Source organism: Anser anser (assembly GCF_964211835.1).
Source record: "Anser anser genome assembly, chromosome: 3".
Classification (NCBI taxonomy): domain Eukaryota; kingdom Metazoa; phylum Chordata; class Aves; order Anseriformes; family Anatidae; genus Anser; species Anser anser.
In genome coordinates this window covers 43,345,270-43,368,659 of record NC_139722.1, presented here as the reverse complement: position 1 = coordinate 43,368,659, position 23,390 = coordinate 43,345,270, and the positions used below count along the sequence as shown (strand labels likewise).

Sequence of the window (23,390 nt, the reverse complement as noted above, 5' to 3'; positions counted from 1 at the left end):
GACGTTCAGCAATGTCTGGGAAAGCAGGGCTCATCACACGTAACGGCTGACAAATGGCATCACTCCAAACATCCCCCCCTTCCTCCTCCTTTCTCCCAGCTGTTATTACTGAGCATGATGCCATACAGGATGGGACATCCTTTTGGTCAGCTTGGGCCAGCTGTCCTGGCTGTGTCTCCCATCTCCTGGTGCACCCCCAGCCTCCTCACTGGCAGGGCAGCACGAGAAGCAGAATAGTTCTTGATGCTGTGTAAGCACTGCTCAGCAACAGCTAAAACATCAGTGTGCTATCAACGCTGTTTTGATCACAAATTCAAAGCATAGCACCATATAAGCTTCTATGAAGAAAATTAACTCTATCCCAGTCAAAACTGGTATACAGCCTAAGGACTGGATATGAACCCAGATTACCTACCTCCCAAATATCTTGTCATACTTTAATTATTCTTAAACAGGTCTCAATACCTCTTTCGGGGTCTATCTGTTGGATGATTCTTAATTCATCGATAATACAGGCTGCTGCTTTCAAAGTCAGATTTTTAGAAGTCAATACTTAACTATTCTACTTCTGCAGTTGTCTTTATCAACCAAACCTGTAATTCCTGCCAAAATTAAATCTTATTTGTTTTTCAAGACTATTTTCCTTCTAGTCACACCACATGATGCTAATTATACTCTTATACTTTAATTTTTTCATAGCTGCATCTTGTTTCAACCTTTTCCTAACAACAGAAGTGATAATTAAAATGAGTTACTTTGTTACATCCTATAGGAATCAAGATGTAATAGAGGATAAAATTCCTAAGAACAGAATGCATTGCAATGAGAGACATGACTCTTTTATGTTCTTCTCCAAGTTTTCCAAAACAAAAGCAAAACACAAACAAAAACAAACAAACAAACAAAAACACAAGCAAGAAAAATATCCTGTAAAGTGTATGTTTTTATAATTAGAACATCAGTGGCAGAGAGTGACCATGCAGGAGCGGTGGAGACGAAGCATTAGGGACTGACCGCAGCCCCCATTCCCCATTCCCCTGTGCTGCTCAGAGGGAGGAGGTAGAAAAGGGTGGATGGGGGGGAAGCTGTGTTTAGTTTGCTTTTGGTTTCTCACTGTGCTAATCTGATAGTGATAGGTAACAAATTACCCTAATCTCTCTATGCTGAGTCTGTTTTGCCCATGATGATAACTGGTGAGTGATCTTGCTGTCCTTATCTCAACCCTTGAGCCCTTTACATAATATTTTCTCCACTTTTCCTTCGAGGAAGGGGAGTGAGAGAGTGGCTGTGGTGGAGTTCAGCTGCACAGCAAAGTAAAATCACCACATTCAGGAATCATCTCACTTTTCAGAAAGATCTCTGATGTTGAAAAAATAAATACATAGGAAATGCATCAAAGAACATAAAAAGACCTCTCATCTCTAATTTTCATATTGGAATGATTAGAAGATTACTTTCTTAGCCTTTTTTGTTAAGCAGGGATAAAGCATAAAGGAACACCTCAGTAACCCTTGATTCTCAACATGCACTCACTTTTACTATGCTTTGATACATAATAGTTCTTTGCTGATGTGATTCAGAATAGCTCAGATAAATTGATTGCTCAGATAAATTAGCTGCTTTAAATCAGTCAATAATCTAGCCTGAAATAGATCATTCCAGTTACAGAGTTATCAAGCATCAGAATACTCCAACCATGTTGCCCTACATCCTGCAATCTGACTTTCCTTAATGCTCCAGCTATTAACCCCCACCTTTGTTTTGCCTTTCAGAGGCAGTGCCTCATGCAGAGACTCTACACAATTATTTCCTGCCAGAATCAAACGGAACAAGCTCCTTCATTCTTCATAGCTATTTTCCATTCCAATGAATAGCCTAAAATCATCAACTTGCATCACAATGGCCAGGAAATTTTTGTTTTGTTTCTTTTATATAGAAGAAACCAGCTTCTATAAAATATACATTTTTATATAAAACCATTTGTTTATGTTGATTTTTTTTTTTTAAAGAATTCCTTAGGAATACTTAAACACTCATCTTTTTGCCAAACTCAAACAGTTACCTTCAGTTCAGCATTAACTTGAATATCCTTCTGCCACTGAAGAGTTTCATAAAATCTGCAGATTAGGTGCTTAGAGTCCTGCCTGTAATCTGTGTTGCTCAGGCAGCTTATAACTCTCACGATATCATATAGTAGCCTTTTGATTGAAAGATGTGAAGATTTGTGTCAGCACATTGTGAAAGCTGAAGTGAAAACTGCTTATGAAGAAGTAGATTATGAGCTGTTGATGAGACAGCTCCTATGAGCCCATGTGGGATGGCAGATAATCCAATTTAATGTCAAACTGACTCATAACAAAATATTTAGCTGTTTCTGAATCTGAGTTTTTCTGAACTTTTTGATGAGAAAAAGCTTCAATATTTTGGCATTGATTTGGAATGAAAAGATGCTTTTCCAAGGGATTAGAAATTCAAACTTTTGCTTATAATATTTTGGCAGTATAATATGATACTCCAAGGGCTGCAAAATCCTACTGAAAGTGCAACTTGGTCCACAGACTACTTTAGATCATCTTATTCCCTCCTCTCCATCAACCCAGTAAACATTTTTTTGTCACTGTCTTTCTCCTAGCATCTAAGTGATGAATTTTGAAGGTGTCAGGATTCACATCTTTCTTCCTTCCCTTTTCTTCTTTAACAAAAAATATTTGGTCAGTACACCCTGAAAGTGACACAGCCACATTTGAAGCATGGTTAAAGGAAACTACCAGTCTGGAAGGAGAATATGTATTTTTTCCTATTTGAAAGATATAAAAGACCAAGCAATTCAAAACTACTACATCCCTTTTACTTCCTAATCAATAACTCTTAGTGGGATATTGGGCTTCTGTGGTAACTCCCAATTGAAATGATAAATGAGCTACTGCAAATAGAAAAAATTTAGAACAGCATAATCACAGAGAAAGGGTCCAAAAAGGTCTGAAGAGCCTTGCTGCAGGATAATGACTGTCAAATAGTGATCACTATTTCTGTCAACAAATAACAGTAACAGGTTCTGTTTAATGAATAGTAACATGAACAAGAGTGCTACTCTGCAGACATTAAAATGCTCAACACTTGCACCAGAAAATGTACAGTGCACAGTTCTGTTTTTCAAACTGGACTGCAATTTGCTGTTTGACTGCCATATCAGGCCTTAAGTTAAAGGGATAAAATTTTCTGACAATGGTAGCTTTCTATAGTTTGGGTTAAGAAAGGGGAAAAAAAATCTCTAAAATGAACCTGCCATTATGGTTTAACTCATGTTTTAGGTATCACATAAAAGAAATGGCATATTCTTATAGAATTTGAAGGATTTTTTTTTTCCTGATGACATCAAAAAATTAGAAATTAGTTGATTCCATAGTCTAGCATATGCATGTTTGAATGTTTTTATCCAGATTCCATGCAGAAAAAGCTTATTTGGCAGCTCCTTTTGCCCTCCAACCCCCAAGAAAAAAAAATAAAAAAATCTCTGTGGCCAATTTTAACTAAATTTGACAGACAGTTAAAAGTCTGAATTATGTTCATTTCCTATAAATGTCATGCAATAGAACAAGTAGAAAGTGCATCAAAGTATTTCTGCACTGAAAGAAAGGACAAAGCCAAATAAATTTATTAAAGGCATATGGGAAAACGAGGTAGGAATTTACCGCAGGAAAAGCTTTTACCAAAATTCACACTTTCAGTACACATTGGCTGGGCATAGAGCCATGGAATCCCACCATGTGCAGGCCTGGCTTCAGATTGGTTTGTGGCCTGGAAAGAGATGGAAAAGCTTGACTCAGGCTTCTGGGCCAGTACTTAGAAACTTGCCATACGAAGTTACCCTTAGTGTGTTTTGCACAGTTCTCCAGGGCCAAGGAGTGGGGCAGGAAGCATGGCACAGCGCATCGTGCTCAGCGGCTGAGTATGACCTGGGGAAGGAGCGAGGGCAGGAGGAATGGATTGTCACAGCAAGAGCAACCCAGAGCAAGGCATACACACAGTCACAAACTGCTTTCTCATGCCTGTCAAAGCTGATTAAGCTCAGTGACTTTTAACCTCTTCCAGGTAACACTTTTCGCTTTAATTTTACTGTAAAGAAGGAGGCAAAGGGCCGTTTGGCACTGGCACTCATTTCACACCAGCTGCTCAAGAGGATGGCAGCTGCTCAGCAGCTATGGTCTCAGGCTCTGAGAGTTAAGTTTCTAAAGCTCATCAACATAAAAGGGAAAAGCCTTCAAGGTGTTTTATCCCATCTCTCTTCTCTTATCTTTTGTCTTTGCACACAACACATCTCTATGACAGCGAGCTGTGGATTTATCATTCCTGTATCAAGAACCACAGATGGAAATAGAATTGAAATTAGAGTCCCCTTTAAAAAAAAAAAAAAAAGCCACAAAAAACACAGCTGTCTGCAGATCCTATCCACAAGGAGTGAAAAAGCGTATCCTCCTTTTGAAAAAAACACACAAACAAACAAAAAACCCAACCAACGAAAACCCACATGAATTCCTGTATGTCACATTCTTCCAGTCTCCCATCTGTGCTTTCCCATATGGAAATCAAGGTGTGTTCAGCTTCCCTGCTGTTATATGTGAAGCAATTAGGACTCTATCTATTAAGAACCTCATTTTAGTTGGGGTTGAGAGCAGTCACCACCTTAGTGAATCAGGCCTCAGGTTCTACTTTTGTCTTTTACCCTGGGAAAGATCAACATGAAAATGATTTTATGATTTTTTTTCATTTAGCTCCATTAAAAGGGAAGTCTTTTATATATCAATAAACAAATTTTTTTATTATTTTTTATTTTTTTTTCATTTTTGCTCACATTTTTACCTGTGTACCTCAACTGGGGTTTTGGCACATGCAACTCTTTTTTTTTTTTTTTTTTTTCCCCTGTTATTTTTTTTTCCTACTTCAGGTTTACATTAGGGAAGCATTAGAGCTCAGACTTTGTATATAGTCTGGACAGGCAATATTTTACCACTTTCTTCTTATTTCTTGTCCTTCTTGACATTTTAAGTAAGAGGTGAGAAGGTATTTGCAGAGTTTGCCAATTCTTTCCTCTTTCCAGCTAAGTCCTGACACATAAAGAGACTTTATACTCATTTAGCAGCATGAAAATTCTCTGCATATGGTCAGACAGTGGGTGACCTCTTAAGCACTTAATATTCTGAGATATATAACGCAGTCTTATCAGTGACTCATGTCTAATATTCTTTTACAAGCTAATGCTCTGATGGGAAATGAGAAGTCCTGCACCTGGGATTTCTGTCCTGTGCCCCAAAATGTGCAGGTGGCTACAAGCAGGAAAGAGAAGGACCTGGGGTTCCTGGAGGACGAAAAGTTGAACATGAGCCAGCAGTGTACCCTTGCAGCAAAGAGGGCCAACAGCCTCTACATTGCCAACAGGTTGAAGGAGGTGATCTTTCCCCCTCTACTCAGCCCTGATGAAACATATCTGGAGTTCTGGTCTAGGTCTGGGCTCCTCAGTACGAGGGAACAATGATAGAGAATCCAGCAAAGGGCCATGAAGATGATTATGTGCATCTCATGTGAGGAGGCTGAGAGAGTTAGGACTGTTATGCCTGGAGAAGAGAAGGCTCAGGGGAGATCTTTTCAAGGTGTATCTGATGTAAGCAGATAAAGGCAGACTGTTCTTATTATGGTGCCCATGGACAGAATAAAAAGCAATGGGCACAGTCTGAAAAACAGGAAATTCAATTTAAACATAAGAAAAAATCTTCTTTACTGTTAACTCGAAGTGCGACTGGCAATCAAAGAGTGTTACCCTTTTCTTCAGACCTTTGAACTGTGCAGATAGAGCACAAAGGAAAAAGCATAGCTATGTCAGGGGGTTCTTAGGGAGACACCTCAGTTGTACAACCAGGAACATGGCTGTATTAATGATAGAAAAAGAATAAGGTACCCTTCAATAAAAATCTGTGATGTAAAGCAATTATTCTCCAAGCATGGTCAGTGGACATGAACACTGTTGAGCATAATTGCATATGTGCCTGAATATTGCCTTTAGGTGTTGTATATTCTTTTCCTCTGTTGCATTTAGCTGTCCTGGAGCATGCTTTCAGATGGGGCTTACATAAGAATTTAAACTGGCCATGTTAGGGATGCCATGGCCTCATATTCTCTCCCAATCATATAGTTCCCCTCTGTTGCCACTGTTGCTTAGAGAGCTGCATGGAAAAGTGATTATACAGCTGGTTTGCCCCACCACAGATACTTATATAAACGTAGGCTGAGTTACATCAGTTCACTGAACTGGCTCCTTGGTTTCATAAATGCCAGTGTAAGGGATGGGGAGACAACAGGTTGGGGAATCGGGGGTGCTGCAACTCCCTGATTTAAATCAGCTGGAATTGCATTCATGTAAAAGCCCAAACTTGTTAAAGTCACGTTTAATTCTATGTCACCGAACAATAAGTTTGACATCAGTAAAGACTGAGCAGACAGGGAGGTTGACACATGTAAAGACAATCATAATGCTTCTTACAAACTGTTACTGTATGCTAGTATGAGAATGAAACAAGTCTTCTCCTTCTCCAGCTCTGACCTTTTCCTGCCTTTCTTTTGACACTTTTACAGCCCACATTACTCTCACAGGGCCTATTCACTCAGTGTCTAAACCATTGCTTATACGTATATACAAATGAACTCTAATGCAATACAATACACAATTTCATTGCTATTTTGTGAAATAAGTAACTCACAAATAGATATATTTTTATATATATTTGTATATATATACATATATGTATGTATGTATATACATATACATATATGTACATGTGTTTGTATATATATATATATATATTTATATAATAGCCAGGAAATGTCACTAGAAGGAATAAGCAGTGAACTTACATACATATCTTTTCAGCCACTTCTTGATTTTGTATCTTCTGTATCTTCATAAAACAGAATCATGCCTACTCTAAAGAAAACCAGACTTGAATTTTACTGTAGTGTCCTTGGTTTATGCAGAATACACACTCTGAAGTTACTGTTGCAGAGGTTGACAAATATAAACAAAGGTTTTATTATTTTGAAAATAAAGGACACAATCTCTCATATCTCCTTTGTTATGTACTCAGTGCTAAATTGTTCCAACCCCAGCTCCACAGTGAGGAAAATTAGTTCTCGTCTGCTGGTGACAGAAGCTTCCCTCGTAAAAGCAGTCATGGTTTCTATGGATTCACTTCTTTGTTTTGAAGTCTAATAAATAGTGAACTTCATTGCAGCGGAGACACAAATGGGATATGTCTCCTCTACTTGGCTTCTCCCCAGTGTCCCCTCCAAGCATGTCAGAAGTGAGTGTATTTGAACTTTTACCCTTTACCAAGCTGGGTAGAAACTGGCTTCTGAGTTCAAATACTTCCAAGTGCAGATACATAGATTAATACAGATGACTTGACATAAGCCTCTTTTCCAACGAAAAAGAAGCTGAAGAATGGATGAATCTGCATGCAAAGGAAGAACCTACTCTCAGAGAGTGGTCGTTAGGACTGGAATAATCTTAATAGCAACATGATAATTAACAGAGAACAATGACAGGAAGGAAATGATAGTAGCTGCCTAAAGAGGAGAAATCTGAGGATGAGCTAGTTCCAGGTTTCAAAGCATGAAGTGAGAAAAAGACATATGAGAAGTGCGTAAAAATATAATTTCCTTCATTCTTTGGTAGACCTTCACAGAAAGGCAAAGCACAGTGAGAGACTCTTTTGAGGCTGGATATCTCCCGCTCTTTCTTTGCTAGGAAGAAAAATAAAATGCTGTTTTCCTATATGCATTCTCCTCAAACCACTTCAGATTACCTATTATGCACATCCAGTGTGTGTGTGTACATGTGTGTGTTTGAGGGGAAGGGATACCAAGTCCATGCATGCTGATATATGTACATGGAAAGACTTATGTACAAACATGTTTGGCATATTATTCTATGTCAAATAGTGCCAGATTAAAGACTTACAAGGCAAAATGATGATTAACAGATAACGTTGTTTTATTTTTTTTAATCTAACATTTGACATTTTGCAAATTTTTGATTTGTCTTTTTATTGAATTTCTTATTGCTCTAAATTTAATACTGAGGTATGAATTTAACATTACATACTAATGATACTCTCACTGTAGTGTCAAGCATGGTATGAACTAAAAAAACCCTGATTTTGTAAGGTACATCCAACCACGTGAAATTACGAGTGAAGAAGAAAAAATTGATTTGCTATTTGTGGTCAGAGGAAACAGAACAGTGATTGGTGAGATGAATCCTTATCCCTAATATGTTAATCTCAATTTATATACATTTGTGTGGATTCTGTTTGTTTTCTTGAAAACAGCTTTCCAGATGTTTAAACAGATGAGTATCTGTAACTCCAGGGAAGAAAAGTCCAAATTTTTAAGCCTCATAATGTGATAGTTCAATATAAACTGGAAAGACACACTTTGTATAGAAGATTAAAATACGTTGTTCTTCATATGTAAACATTAGCTGTTCTGGGAGACTGTCTCACTCTTTCTCTGTCTTCTTTCTTTTTCCCTCAGATAATAAGAACTAAGCATAGATAACTAGCGATAGGACTAGAAAGAATGTCCTCAAGTTACACCAGGGGAAGTTTAAGGTTGGAAATAGGAGACATTTCTTCTCAGAAAGAGCACTCAGGCATTGGAACAGGTTGCCCAGGGAGGTGGTGGAGTCACTGTCCCTGGGAATGATTAAGGAAAGGTTGGACCTGGTGCTTAGGGACATGGTTTAGTGGGTGATAGTGGTGGTAGGGGGATGGTTGGACCAGATGATCTTGGAGGTCTTTTCCAACCTTAATGATTCTATGATTCCTTCTTGGTGTCCAATCAGCCTTTCTTCTTTCCAGTTCTGACACAGAAACTATGCTTGACTGCAGGATTATGGATTTAGTACAATGTTGGCCTACTGAGTACACCAGAAGACTGTTTAGCCTATTAGGGCCAGCTCTGAAGTACTGGTGGTCAGAAAGCAATGTCCAAATGGTTTATATAGCAGGGTCACATCAGACTAACATTAGTCCAGTTACATGGACTGATGATGCTTTAGTGGCTGAAGCACACTTATGAAGCTCATCTCCCAGTTTAATGTCATCTGAAGAAAGTCTAGTTCCTGTATTTTGAGTGCTTTGTGAACCAGAGCATGGTACGTGGGGACAATCTGGAGATTTACTTCAAAAATATACTCCTGATCTAAGATATAATGCGAAAGTAGACCACCCAAATCACTCTTTAACTTTCTCCCACCAGTTTCCTCTCTGGCAACTTCCTCATGGAGGAGGACTGATAAGGCTTTTAGCAGATTCTGTAGCTTCTGTTATCTCTAGATTACCTCTATTATTCGTAACTCAGAAATACCATAAAAAACTCATGCTTAAAACATACTAATGCAATCTCTGAAGCATCTTGTACTTCCCAGACAATGCTAAGCTGAAAGATAGTTCCCTTCTGTGAAGTACCTCCAACAGATAGACTGATTAGTAATCACAGAAGGAAGCAGAACTACGTAGCAACTATGCAATCAGGTAATAGCACAGAGACACATAAATGGTGTCTGTTCCTTGCTTGAGATTGGAACTGCTACTACCTTTGAACCTTTTAGCTCAGGCTTAAAACTTTAAAAGTGAAGAGATGCACTCAGTGGCCCTCAGAGGATTTTACTTTCTATGGGACTTCCGAAGTTCATGCTAAACTTCACAGACAGAGGTCAGATGTCAGTCGTGCTTACTTGGCATGTTTCTGCCAGACCTGGAAACAGACAACGATCCATCCTGAAGGGTTGTTTTGCAGTCAGAGTGACTAACTTCTCTTTTTCACCCCTATGTAATTTATCTGAGTCAGAACGAATTTTATGAGTTTGGCCCAGAGACAAGGCAAAGATTTGGGCCAGCTTCTTCTACTGCAGGGGGCGGCTCACCTCTACTTGTTTGCAACCTATGAATTTATTAATGGATCCAAATATAGCCAATGACCTTTCGTGACAGATGGTGAATCATGTCTTACTTCCAGTGCATAAATTAACATTTTAAAAGGATTTTTAAAACACTGTTGACTTTAGTGAGTGAAACATAATAACAAGGATTTGCAGAAATCTGATGCTAAAAGTTTGGATATGTTGAAAATTTATTATCTGAGGAAAAATGTCGTATTATTGTGCCATTAACAAGGACATTGCAAGCTGCCATTTGTTTTAAAATGATGTATGGTTTATGAGGCTGAAACAGACAAGTCTCGATGATTTGCCTTGAAGATGATTTATGAATCATGACTAGAGGAAATCATTTCACTCACATAGCTTGCTGGAAGTCAGATCCCTTGGCTTTTTCTTTCATCAGAGAAGAATCTCAGTGGCCCTCAAAACTTTGAACTAGAACCTCCTATATTCTCCCTCTTTGGTTTAAAAAAAAAATCTATTTTTTTTTCATTGATAAACACATTTCAATAGGCTAGTTATATTTTCTTTTAGCCTGTTTTTTCATACCATGTTTAAGTAATATTACCAAAATATGATAATGCACACTGACCTAGATAATGTGTAGATAACCAAGAGGATCTTAAGTTATAACTGAGCATGAGGGTAAAGTAGAAGATCCAGTAAACAAATACAAATGTAAATGCCTTGCCATATTTTCTCTCCCCCTGGAAAAAGTTGCATTCACACGATTAGAACAATGCACACTTACTGAGCCCTAAGCAACTATTGAAACCACAGGGCACAAGTGTTATATACAGTTACTAAGTTTATTATGTCTTTTCTCCATTTATATTGTATGTGGGATAATACCCATCATTGTCATCCCTCATGCTGGAACAGCAGCCTGCTAATTTTGAATGCCAGTGAGAACAGAGAACAACCAAATGCACATTCTTGCCCTTCCCTTGCGTTTCTTCCAGCTGCAGGTGGGAGGATCTTTTTCTTGGATACAGAGATACTGCCTGATGAGATTTGGATACTTTTTCTTCAACTTAACAAGTTCTTTGTCTGAGTCACTGAAATACTTACATGAACTGGTCATGTGTGAAGCCTGGAGGAAGCACAAAGGATATTAAGTATTGGTCTATTTAAACATAAGCAAGTCAGACAAAAAATACATTTGGATGGATGCAAAATCTTTCAGCCCCTCTCTTTGTTCTACATCCAAAATTAGAAAATTCAAATATGACAATGAGCTTGGAGATCTCATTACATTGCAGAGCAAGAAATCCCAGCAGAACTAGAGTACATGTAAATTGCATATAAGATGTAGGGCCCCCAAGAAATCCCCATAAATTCCTGCACTCCTTTTCCTCTGTAAAATAAATGCACATACCCCAAGGTGTCAGGAATGCTGAAGCAGAACAGACACGATCTGACCTAAGGCAGTTTGATGCAGTTATTAGAAAACATAAAGAAATGACAGACTATGTAAAGACTTTTGTGGATTGTAGTGTAGTTACACTAAGGAGATCTAAAAGTAATTAACTAGTAAGCTGCAGTGCTGCTTAGAAGAAATAAAAGTCATATATTCATCTCATAATCACAAGGATACCACATGGAAATTAATTACCATGTAATTATATGATCAGTATTTACCAAATTTAAATAGTATTTGTGCCCCTTTAATTTGAATTGCCACTTAAATTCTAAAATATTAAATTACTAAACCTCCTGTGACTGTGATCTAAATCTAGAGTAGTAATCACTGTGTGTGGTAAAGCGTGTAAGAAAAAGTCGCTGAATGCTGAATGACCTAGTTCACTTTCTATATACACGAGAAAAAAAAAATCTGGCTGATGGAATTTCACTGCATGTCCCTCTTTTGGATTATTTTTTCATATTCTTTTAAAAATATTTCTGTTTTGACAGAGCTAGAGGTTTGATCTAGCCCAGTCCAAGACAGCAGGTAAGCATATGCCCAAACCGAATTAATCTGCTTGGAGACAGGAGGTTTAGAATATGCTTTAAGGTCAGGGCATGACTCAGTGCTGTGTTGCACAGGGGTAAGTCATGGCCTTGTGCTTATGTTTTCTCAGAGGTAGCACAGCAGTCTTCAGCAGAGTTGGCAAAAATTAATACGCTGCGCTAAAAGGAGGCTCAGGTTTTGTCCAGTCCTGGGTGAATCCTGCCAGAGGAACAGTAGGAGCAGAAGAGAGTGGACTGTGATGGATGAGAAGCTGAGGGAGAAGTCCTGGGGAAACAGCCTGCTGCTCTAGTTGTGATAAGAGGGATGGTGATAACAGAGCATGGGGTTTGAAGATTTTATGAGAGATTGGTGCACCAAGCAGTGGCCTTCACCTTCCAGCCTCTCCTGGGTGGCATCAGGAAAGCAAGCTGATTTTTCAGGGCTCTGAAATAGTTACTGTGAGGAGTGAGCCACATCCAGCTTATGATCCTCAGCAGTTTCCTGCCCAGGACATCTGCCATCTTTGCCTGTGCCTTGGATCTGCTCAGTTTTCCCGAAGAGGTATATTGTTATTGAGAGGTATTTTTGCTCTAGGATGGCACAGCTCACTTGCTTTGTACATAAGATCCTGGCTGCTGGCCCTAGCATCGGAAAGCAAAGTTTGCTTCTGGGGTTGGGAGGAAAAATTGTTGTTTTCAGTTGTCACTGCAATTTAGTTGCTGTGGAAATGTGTTTATGGCAAGAGTATCTTCCTTGTAGTAATTTTACTGAGACCACCAGCTATCACTGATATTTGCAAGGTGGTAATATTAATTAATTGACACCCTGAATTGTAGGACTTTGCCTGCCCCCCAAAAAGATTGAAAATTAATACAATACCAGCACAGACCAAATCATCAATTCTGATCAAATGAAAACTGATGAATGGAAGTGGAAATGTCTATAACACAGTATCTGAGACTTAATAAGACTAGCTCCTGCTCCCTGACTTGTTTTTAAACCCTACTCACAAGAGGTATGTTCATGTATGGACACCCACATAATGCTCCGCACAGGTGAAATTTGGATTGACAGCACACAAGGCAAGGCAGCAAAGAATCAGGAATACACTTTTCCAGAATCCTGAAGCACAAATGTTCATCACTGATTGTCCCTCAAAGACAATGTATTGTTACTCACCTTTCTTTGACATCTACGTCATCCTGAGATACTGGAAGGCAAGCATGAGATATTCAGAAAATCCAAACCTAGACCTGTGTGATACGTCTGGCTACTCTTAAACTCTCTTGATCTTTGGAAATTGAAATTCCAGATCTGGATCTGATATGTTCTACTTTCTATAACTGTGAAATCAAAGCCGAGAGATAACTGTCATTTCCCAGAGATAGATGGAAATAATCCCTGAAGATCTGCCTTAGTATAGGTCTCTTAATAATTTTTTGCTTATAACTTGTATTTTTCTTAGTTGTATCTTTTTCTTGGGCATATCTTGTGAGCATTTTTTCCAGTTTGATTGTAGTATATGGAAGTAGCTATGTGAATGGTATTATTCATTATCCTTTGAGTAGCTCATGAAGACATCTATTCAAATACATGGGAAGGTCATCATTTTTGTGCTGACAGCATGAAAGGAGGTACAGTACTGGGCAAGAAAGCTAAATTTTTTATAGATATTCATTGTTTCAAATTAAAAAAAAAAAAAAAAGGAGAGAGAGAGAATGAAATAATGCTCCCTAAACATTTCTGAATGCATGAATACAGAGTGTCTGGCTATAGAATTGGAGGGTAAAGATACAGAAATCTGAATTTAAACTCTCTTTTTCACGCCTTGCTTTTGCAACTCACAGTCCTGCAATTGCCACATTCAATGCTCTCTTGTCAAACAAGATTCTTTTTTTTTTTTTTTTTTTTTTTTTTTGTGCTGGTAACTAACAAGAGTGGTAGAACAAATCCTTATATAAAATCAGTAACTTTACTCATTTAGACCAAAAATTAATTGATTTTTCTTATTGCTTGTGGTCCCAAACTCTCCTAGCTCTAAGCTCTGTTTACATAAGTGTGTTGTGTGCCCTCTCCTTTGTCTTTAATCATTTTAATTATTTTCTTCTCTGAAAATCTGTTACTATATCTAATAATTACTGCTGTCTTTCAATGTTGGACTGAAGTATGTTATGTTTTTATGTTGAAAAAATGCAAAATTCCACTCATTAATCATCAATAGAGTGAGAAAGTGTGTTGCTATTGCTTCTCACCATCAACAATGTCTGAGATAGAAATAATTTTTTGAAATAACGTCGTGGCTTTTAAATATAAGCACTTGTTCACTCGAAAAGTAGTTTGGGATTAATCAGAATGACAGTTTCTATGGGAGTCCTTGTACTTGGGGAATTATTTGTTCTCCTAATTCTATTTATCACAAGGTGATTAAGAGGCAGAGGCTGTCCACAGTTTCAGAGTGAATTTTTGGAGGACTGTATCAAATGTTCAGTGAGAGTGGCCACATTTGTCCTTTAGTTACTGATACAAATCTGAAGGGATTACTGCTTGAGGAGTTACATTTGATTTACAGCCGTGCAAAGAGCAGAACTGACAGTAGGATGCATCTGTACTTGTATGTTTAGGGTAAGGCAATTATCATGTGGTGTATAGAATGAACCAGTGCGGAAGTGGAGGTCTTGTTACTTTTATGTCTTTTACTATTTATCACAGCTCAGCTCATTTGCTCATCTTTGAATACTGAAAAAAAAAAAAGAATAATTTTGTAGCATATATCACATTGTCAAATTACTAGTTAAAAATTAAATTTGATTAAGCCTGTAGGTTGAGCCAAGTAAAACAGTGAAGGTAGGCATATGTTTTGGTATTCTTTGTCAATGAAATCCACACTTGAGAAAGTGAAACAATCCAATATGATCTAGTTTTCATACACTGAAATGACCATAATGTAAGGAGTTGACACATAATGCTGAAAACTGTTGCTGGAACCCAACTGCATAACAAGTGAGCAGCAGGAACTGATGTGTTTTTCCAGACTCTTATATGGGCCCTTTTCATGCAGTAACACAAAACAATTTCTCTCTTCCAGTCCCTTTGCCTGGGTTCTGTGGTACTCACTAAGGCATCTTCATGACTGGCAGGATTTCTAGATGAAGCTGGACTTTAAGGACAACTACCATTCCTGATTACCTGTGAAAATCAGGACATGTAGATAGTTCCATAATTCTTAACATTAAAGCTAATATCCAGATCAAAAACTTTTGTTACAGTCTTCTGGAAATCTTTAGATCAAGAGTTACCTTCCTGATTTCGCTTGGTTTCTATTTTCTCATCTAGGCTTCCTGAATGCAGGAACTGTGGGTCATAAAAATACCATCTGCTGGGACAAAGAAACAGCCTACATAAGCTCTGAGAAGATGGCGCAACTACTGCCAGTACTGCAACTGTGTCTTATGCTGTATAATGTGTTGCAATTAAGGGTATGTGCTTGAAAATTCTATATAGCCTTCTGGTGGCTCTTCCACAAATAGGATAAGAGACAGCTTTTACATACAATTACAGAAAGTTTTTCACTTAAAGTGGTTTTGGAGACTTCTGTTTCTGGAGCTGAAGGACATCAGAATTACATTCATTATATGTTCTTGATGCAGATTTTATGTACCCTTGCTTTGATTCTTAAAATTTTAAACAAAAGCACATCAGCAGAATTAAATCACACAGGAAGACAATATTCCTACTAGGGAAAAATATGTATGCAGTGACATTCAAGATAATATTGTTGCCAAAGATTCTGTTCTAATTTGTAACAGCAGCATCACACAATTATTAACCTAATAATAATATTAAGAACTGCATCAACTGTATCAACAGCATTTTGAAACTCAAAACCTTATCTGTGTGGTATATGCTATGCCACAGAGAGAAAATGTAAAATATTTCTATGTCATAGCAGGAAGAGTCAGCATGAGACAGCGATTTTCATCTCCAAAACATTTCATAAACAATAACAGACACTGTAAATATCACTACCCCCATTTCTATAGATGACGAAAATATAATTTACTTTCACACTATCATGAGTCACTCTGAGCAATTTCAGGACTGCACAGTTTCATTTTCTGTGTTCTTGACAAAAACATCAAACAGACTAATATTCCAGCCTCTCAAACATAATTATTTCAATCTACAATCTATATACATTGGCCAATGTGAGTTACATGTAAACAAAAAACTGAGAAGGTGAGACTGCATATGTAGTATGTGATATTCATGCACAAAGAAATAAAACCAAGGGAGAATGAATAAGGCAAGTGTGAATTATGACTTCTTTATCAGAAGCTTTAAATTTCATAATCACGTTAGTTATTTAATATAGACCTTTAGTGCTACCATTATGCAAACTGTAATAGTTAAATTCATATTTATTTAGTCAATTGCAATTAAAATAATTAGAAGTATGAGGCATATAGAGTTATTAGTCCAGTGCTGATAACATGATTACTGTGCTAGTAAAAACAGATAATATCACAACAGAGAAACTGACCCCTATAAGAGAGGTTAATAGTTTTATATATCATTTATTGACACATATGTGCATGATCTCCAACCTCACTGTCTTTCCAGAACATGATCAATGTATTCTGAACTTCAATACACTTCTTATGCTAAAAAGCTGGAAAAGCAAGAACTTATTGATGCAATTATTTCACATAATTATTTCACGTTTTCTAATAATGAGTTGTGCAATCTTTATTAGTTGAATAGTGAATATTATTGATCTAATATTAGATAAACTCTAACTAGTCAGACAGATAACAGCTAGATTAAAAAGCTTGATGTGATACAATATATTTTTTTCAATCAGTGGAAATACAGTAACATAACGTTCCTCTTAAAAAATGTGTTGACTTTACTTAATTTATTCCAGGCAGTTTCTGTGCCATTATTCATCAGATAAACTCCAAAAGTTGAGTTAAAGCTGGGTTGGAAGTGGGGATACTCTACTTTATTAAGATGAAACCATTTTCTCTTTAGAACTGTGGTTGACTTCAGAAGAAACTATACTGGAATAGCAAGTGGTGTGTTTTGACTGAGAAAGCAAATGGCTGAAAAAAATTGTAACATGTTTGGCATAGTTAAGTATTTTGTTAGCTAAGGGGAGAGCTTCATAAGTAGGAAATGCTGAGGGTGACTTGATTTAGTCATATTTAGAAGTCATGACTGGCTCGTCATGACAGGCTCACTTTAAAGCACCAGGTCTGTGATGGCAGTTCTGGCTTCATTCTGGGTCTCAATTCCCTTTTAACAAGGGCACAATACCTGTCATGGCCTGATGAGAAAAGGAAAAGTTTTAACAACATGACCACTTGACATGACTACAAATGATGGGACATTTTATTCTTTGAAAGCTTTATTTTTCTTACATCTAGATAAGAATGTTATGTGTAAAGACAACACTGTGGGATGGTAAGGCCTAAAGGTTTTAGTGACATAAGTGTTGGAAGCCCACAGAAGTAATCAGACTAAAAGTCAATCACTCAGGTCATGCTGTGCTTTGATATATCAAAAAGAACTCAGAATATACCAAAAAGACTCAGAAAAAGCCTTTCTTTAATTCCCATCATTTCAAGGTGAATTAATTATTTGAATTAGGAGATTTTAATCCTCTTCAAAACATTTACTTCCACTCTCTGAACTTTAACATGGAGGTGTATACCCATGTGGACATTTAAGTATGAATGTGCAGCTTCATGTATGACTTGTCTGTGTGCCTAATCCCATTTTTGTTCTAATTTTTTAGTCTCAGCAGTAATCTGGCACAGAAGAGTCTTCTGAACAGTTTAGATACATCTACATTTGCCTCAACTGACTGGTCTCAGGAGTGCTATGATATGTAGAGCACTCGATTTTCCCATAATTTTCCTGTAGGCAGCCTGAATGTGGTTCAATTCTGGATTTCATCTGTCTTTGTATTAGGTAACGATGAAGCTCTCCTAGGAAGGGCCAGCTTGTCTCCCTGACAAGCATGTCAGTCATGTTATGTGACTGCAAGGGCAGATGAAATAAATCAAAGGCAGAGTGCAGAGTCACAAAGTCCATCCACACACTAAATAAATCTCTGCCACATTTTGCAAATTCTCCTGGCTCCCGAGATATTCCCTGCAAAACCACTGCAAGAATGCTCCTGCAGGCAAGGAATATAGATGAATGCAAATATGGCCATCAGCCTGGCCTTAGAATATTTCTTACCCACCAGTGTAGAGGCAACCATTGTACTGTAGTAGGATACATACTAAGTAGATACAAATTTGTTTCTGTGAGAAAATTTGTCTGCAACACAAGTCCTGTATATGCATGAGTAAGGCTCCATATGACAGCTATAGCCCTAAACTTGATCCCGAGGTAGAACTTTAAAATATCATTAAAAGCCTGCAGCCTGACATCCTGGCTTACAATGTTAGGCTATAAATATGTCTACGTATTCTTTTACAGACACGTTTTTACTTATTCCACCTGTGCTTTAAGCCAAAAGGATATCAGCCAGCTTTAAACTAAAGGCACCATGGTCAGAATTATCCTTGCTCAGAGCACAATGCTGGCTAATGAAGCTATGTTGTTTCTGGATGAGACCTTGATTGCATCCAGCCAGTTCAGCGCACAAGCACAACAAGCTCAGAGCTGTCTGCAAAGGATCAAATGGATCCTGAAATGAGGCAAATTGCAAGCTCTTCAGTGAAAAACTGAATGGCTACTTCCCCAATTTCCAGAGCAAGAGTGAGACCAAACTGTGGTTGATGTGAGAATTAAAGTTGTGTTTTTGCAGTGGAAAATTCCACTAACTATCTTGCATATTCAAAAGTGATTGTGCAGGCATAACAGTGCCATAAGCTTTGTTGGGTTAGAAACTGGCTGGGTAGCCAGGCCCAAAGAGTTGTGGTGAATGGAGTCAAATCCAGTTGGAGGCTGGTCACTAGTGGTGTCCCCCAGGGCTCAGTACTGGGGCCGGTCCTCTTTAATATCTTTATCGATGATCTGGATGAGGGGATCGAGTGCACCCTCAGTAAGTCTGCAGATGACACCAAGCTAAGTGCGTGTGTCGATCTGCTCGAGGGCAGGAAGGCTCTGCAGGAGGATCTGGATAGGCTGGAGCGATGGGCTGAGGTCAACTGCATGAAGTTCAACAAGGACAAGTGCCAGGTCCTGCACCTGGGGCGCAACAACCCCAAGCAGAGCTACAGGCTAGGTGATGAGTGGTTGGAAAGCTTCCTGGCAGAGAAGGACCTGGGAGTATTGGTTGATAGTCGGCTGAATATGAGCCAGCAGTGTGCCCAGGTGGCCAAGAAGGCCGACAGCATCCTGGCTTGTATAAGAAGCAGTGTGGCCAGCAGGGCTAGGGAAGTGATTGTCCCCCTGTACTCGACTCTGGTGAGGCCGCACCTCGAGTTCTGTGTTCAGTTTTGGGCCCCTCACTACAAGAAGGACATGGAGGTGCTCGAGAGAGTCCAGAGAAGGGCAACGAAGCTGGTGAGGGGTCTGGAGAACAAGTCTTACGAGGAGCGGCTGAGGGAGCTGGGCTTGTTCAGCCTGAAGAAGAGGAGGTTCAGGGGCGACCTTATCCCTCTCTATAGGTACCTTAAAGGAGGCTGTAGCGAAGTAGGGGTTGGTCTATTCTCCCATGTGCCTGGTGACAGGACGAGGGGGAATGGGCAAAAGTTGCACCAGGGGAGGTTTAGGTTGAATGTTAGGAAGAACTTCTTTACTGAAAGGGTTGTTAGGCATTGGAATGGGCTGCCCAGGGAAGTGGTTGAGTCACCCTGAAGGTCTTTAAAAGACGTTTAGATGTAGAGCTTAGTGATATGGTTTAGCGAAGGACTTGTTAGTGTTAGGTCAGAGGTTGGACTGGGTGATCTTGGAGGTCTCTTCCAACCTAGATGATTCTGTGATTCTGTGATAACTATGACGAGTATGTTGTATGTTAAGCAGAGAAGGGGACAGTGGAAGGTCCCACTGTCCCAAAGTAAGGAGGATAGCTAAGAAAAACAAGATGAACAGTGGGAAATCAGTAAAAACAAAAAATCACAGGCCCTCTAGTCACGAGAGAAGGAAAAAAAAAATGAAAAGGAGAAAATAATGATTGGTCAAATAAAATTGTACGTATATGATATAGTAATAAGTGTCGAGTAGTTTGTGAACCTGTAGTATTCAGCCAGAGAGGAAACAGGGGAGGAAGTAAGCTTCATGTAGTAGGGAATATAAGGATATGATATGCTTTTGCTGTGCACTCCTGCTTGCAATCGTGAATAAAAATGCTGCTTCACCTTAGATCCTCACCTGAGCCTGCGGCTGCAGATTCTCACAGTTGAGAAACAGTAACCTGATGCCAGTTGTGAAGCAAAGTTGTGGAGTGCTTGTCTGGTGTTGCATCATACTGTGTCAATACAGCATAGATGTAATAAAGAGTGATGAAGAAATATTAGCTCAGTGAGTGACATTTTGGAATGATTTTTAATCTTAGATATCCCAGTTGTTTTAATGTGGAAGGTATTTTTGGGTAGCTATGTTGAATGAATATCTATATATCTATATATCTATATATCTATATATCTATATATCTATATATCTACATATCTTTGTGTGCATGTGTAAAGCATGCTTGTATTTATGCTTGTGTGTCCCTATATTTGTTCTTATTCATAGATGTTCTAGCAGAAAAATAATGAATGCATTGGAATAACAGAGTGGAAGTTGACATGGATATTGGAGGCAGAAGGCAGCATGCTTTTAAGAATGTCGAGTGAAGGTAAATCTAAATTCCTGATATAAATTTTGATGACTAGACCATGATTTGTTTTTCAGTGTTCATACTTGTATCATTTATTCTCTTACTGCAGGCAGAAATCACGTGAGAAGAAATTCTGACGTCCTTATTCTTTAGCCAAGCAAAACTGTCAGAGACCAATTATTCCACTATTCTTAGGTGGATTCAAACCATCAAAATACACTTGTTATCTGTTGTTGTCCACAAATTCCGTAGGATATTAATATGCTGAATGCAGATTTCAGGCATGTTTAGGTCTTGCTGTGCAGAAGCAGAGGGGGATTAGACTCTTTGATGCCCAAGGCCTCATCTCTGAATGCCTCTCTCTTCACCACACCGCATGAGAATTTAGCAGCTGATGAAGCGATGGAAGGGGAAGAAAGTCTGTGTGACTAACGTGCTCGATTGGTTGTATTCTCCCAAAGCAAGGCAACCACCTAGGACTGAATTCTGATATTCTGAGTCTCAAGATTCGGACTGCTGTGCTCCTGGGGCAGTACAAATATGTGCTGTTCAGGGCTTGTCATAAATCCAGTTTTGCCCTTAAAAAATGGTGGATTTTCTTACAGTGAGAAAAATACTGTTAGTGAGAAGAAGGGCACATTTGGAAGTGCTGTAAATAGCTCGTCTCTGTTAAACTCGGTGGAATTTGACTGCTATCACCAGTTCACAATTTTGATAATATTCTGGCAGAAATGAGCCTTGAGGTTCTGCCATAGTGAGTTCATTGTTGCTGTTATTTTCTCTTAGGTTTCACAGCAGGGAGAAATGAAATGAGTGTGAAATCTTGTTAGCTATCTGAAGACCATCTGTATTTTCTTAATGAATGCAGCACTCCTCTTGGAACCATGAAATATATAATGTATTATGTTGATTCTAAAACAAATTGTGTGGAATTTAAACTTTACATATACACCGAGCCTTCCTTTATTTAGGAGATTCTCCTGTGAAATCTACCAGTGTGATATTAATCATTTAGCAGCTGCTACAAGAAAGAGCTCTCAGAAGGTTTTTCTTAAAGTCTTGCATTGAAGTAATTACTTGGTGGCTATAGGCACTTGATTCTATCCAGTGAGGAATGCTGAATTTTAGTTCATTACTTTTTATGATGGCTATGTCCTTTAGTGTAAACCTTTCATTGGTTGTAAGCAGCCTATACATACTATAGCTATAAAACACAAGGATGGGGGAGGACGAATTATATGTACAGCCTACCAGAAAGGAATTTTTCTCCTTTGAAATCCTTTGAGGAAACCTTCAAATAGTACCAAATGTTAATGCAGAATAGCAGTAAAATATTCAGCTGAGTTTCACAAATGAAGATGGGTGTTTCATAAGTGTCCCAGAAGAGCTATGAAATGTCATATCTTATAAGCCATTAAGTATTAGGCTGCTTAGATTCTGAGTGCAGAATTGGCACGGTTTAATTTTTGCATTGTCATTAACACAATGATACAACATATTGAGGTTTCACAGAGCCTTTTAAAACGCAAGATGGCATGAAATGTGGTTGGGGAATAAGAGGCAGGTTGTGCCAGAGAATCTCCACTGCTCTTACTTACCAAAATAATTGGCACTTCATTATGTCAATGCTGTGGGACCTAGGACAGGTTCACAGCTCCTGAAATCAGACACACAGCTAAGCCACAACCTCACTCCATGCTGGAAAAGGTGATAGACATGAATCACTCCTATACAGCTGGCTGATCCTGGTTTCCATGAAAAGAAAAACTACTACTGAGCAGAAGAGGACCCCTGGTGCACTGTCCCACATCCCCAGGTTCGGACAATGAAGGGTCAGGTGCCTTCTGTGGCACCATCAGAAAGGTGCCACAAAAAATACCCCCACTGTGAGCCAGGTAGTCAGGGAGGAAAAGAACTTTTTTTTAAGTCCACTTAAATTTTTTATTGTATGCACTTGCTTGACCTAGTCCACTCATTACTTGATGAAATAGGATAGTGTAATTTAGCTTTATATCTATACGTTTGTTGCTTTTGGAAAACCACCAGCTATAAATCAAGTATGAGAAAGAAAGTCTTATATAAAATAAGGATTATAATAAAAACTGTTAGGGACCATTAACTTTAGGCATCATTACTGCTCTGTCTATGAATACTACAATTAAGCATCTGCTTAAATTTGAAACATTAAGTGGTAACTTCTTGCATACACAACATTAAGTTTGGGTGTAAAATGTTTGCAATATAAACACCACAGAGGTGAATGCAGACAACTGTTTTTGTTTATGACTTTCTTATATGATTAAGTGAAGCTTTTCCTATTCATTTGTTTTGCTGGACATGGGACCATGCTTTGGAGGAACTGCCCTATTTCCATCTATGTAAGTGAAAGGTATGGGGGGCATTCTTCTACAACAACTTTGCATAGCATAACATTTAATTTTTGAAAAGCCCTTACTATTTGACCCTCAAGAAGCAGAAGTCCAGATGAGAAAGCTCCACAGTGATGTTCTTTTATTTAAGCACCACAGAGAATGAAAAAGGAAAGGAGCCAGGGGTTCTTTGCTTAGCTGTTTGACACAGGTAATCAACAAACAAAGCACTACGCAAAACTGTGGCAAGAAATAAATACCACGTTCATACCTTTAGTTCCCTTTGTTATCATGGTC

The 23,390-nt window shown here is 38.5% G+C and overlaps 1 long non-coding RNA gene across 1 annotated transcript in view; it reads left to right on the top strand.

The window, feature by feature from the left end:
• The window catches only part of LOC310895938, a 43,189-nt gene extending 20,920 nt beyond the window's left edge, over positions 1–22,269 (top strand). The window contains exons 3-4 of the long non-coding RNA XR_014581057.1: positions 15,279–15,421; positions 20,640–22,269. This is a non-coding gene — a long non-coding RNA (uncharacterized lncRNA). The remainder of the gene's footprint in view (positions 1–15,278; positions 15,422–20,639) is intronic.
• The last annotated feature ends 1,121 nt before the right edge of the window (positions 22,270–23,390 follow it).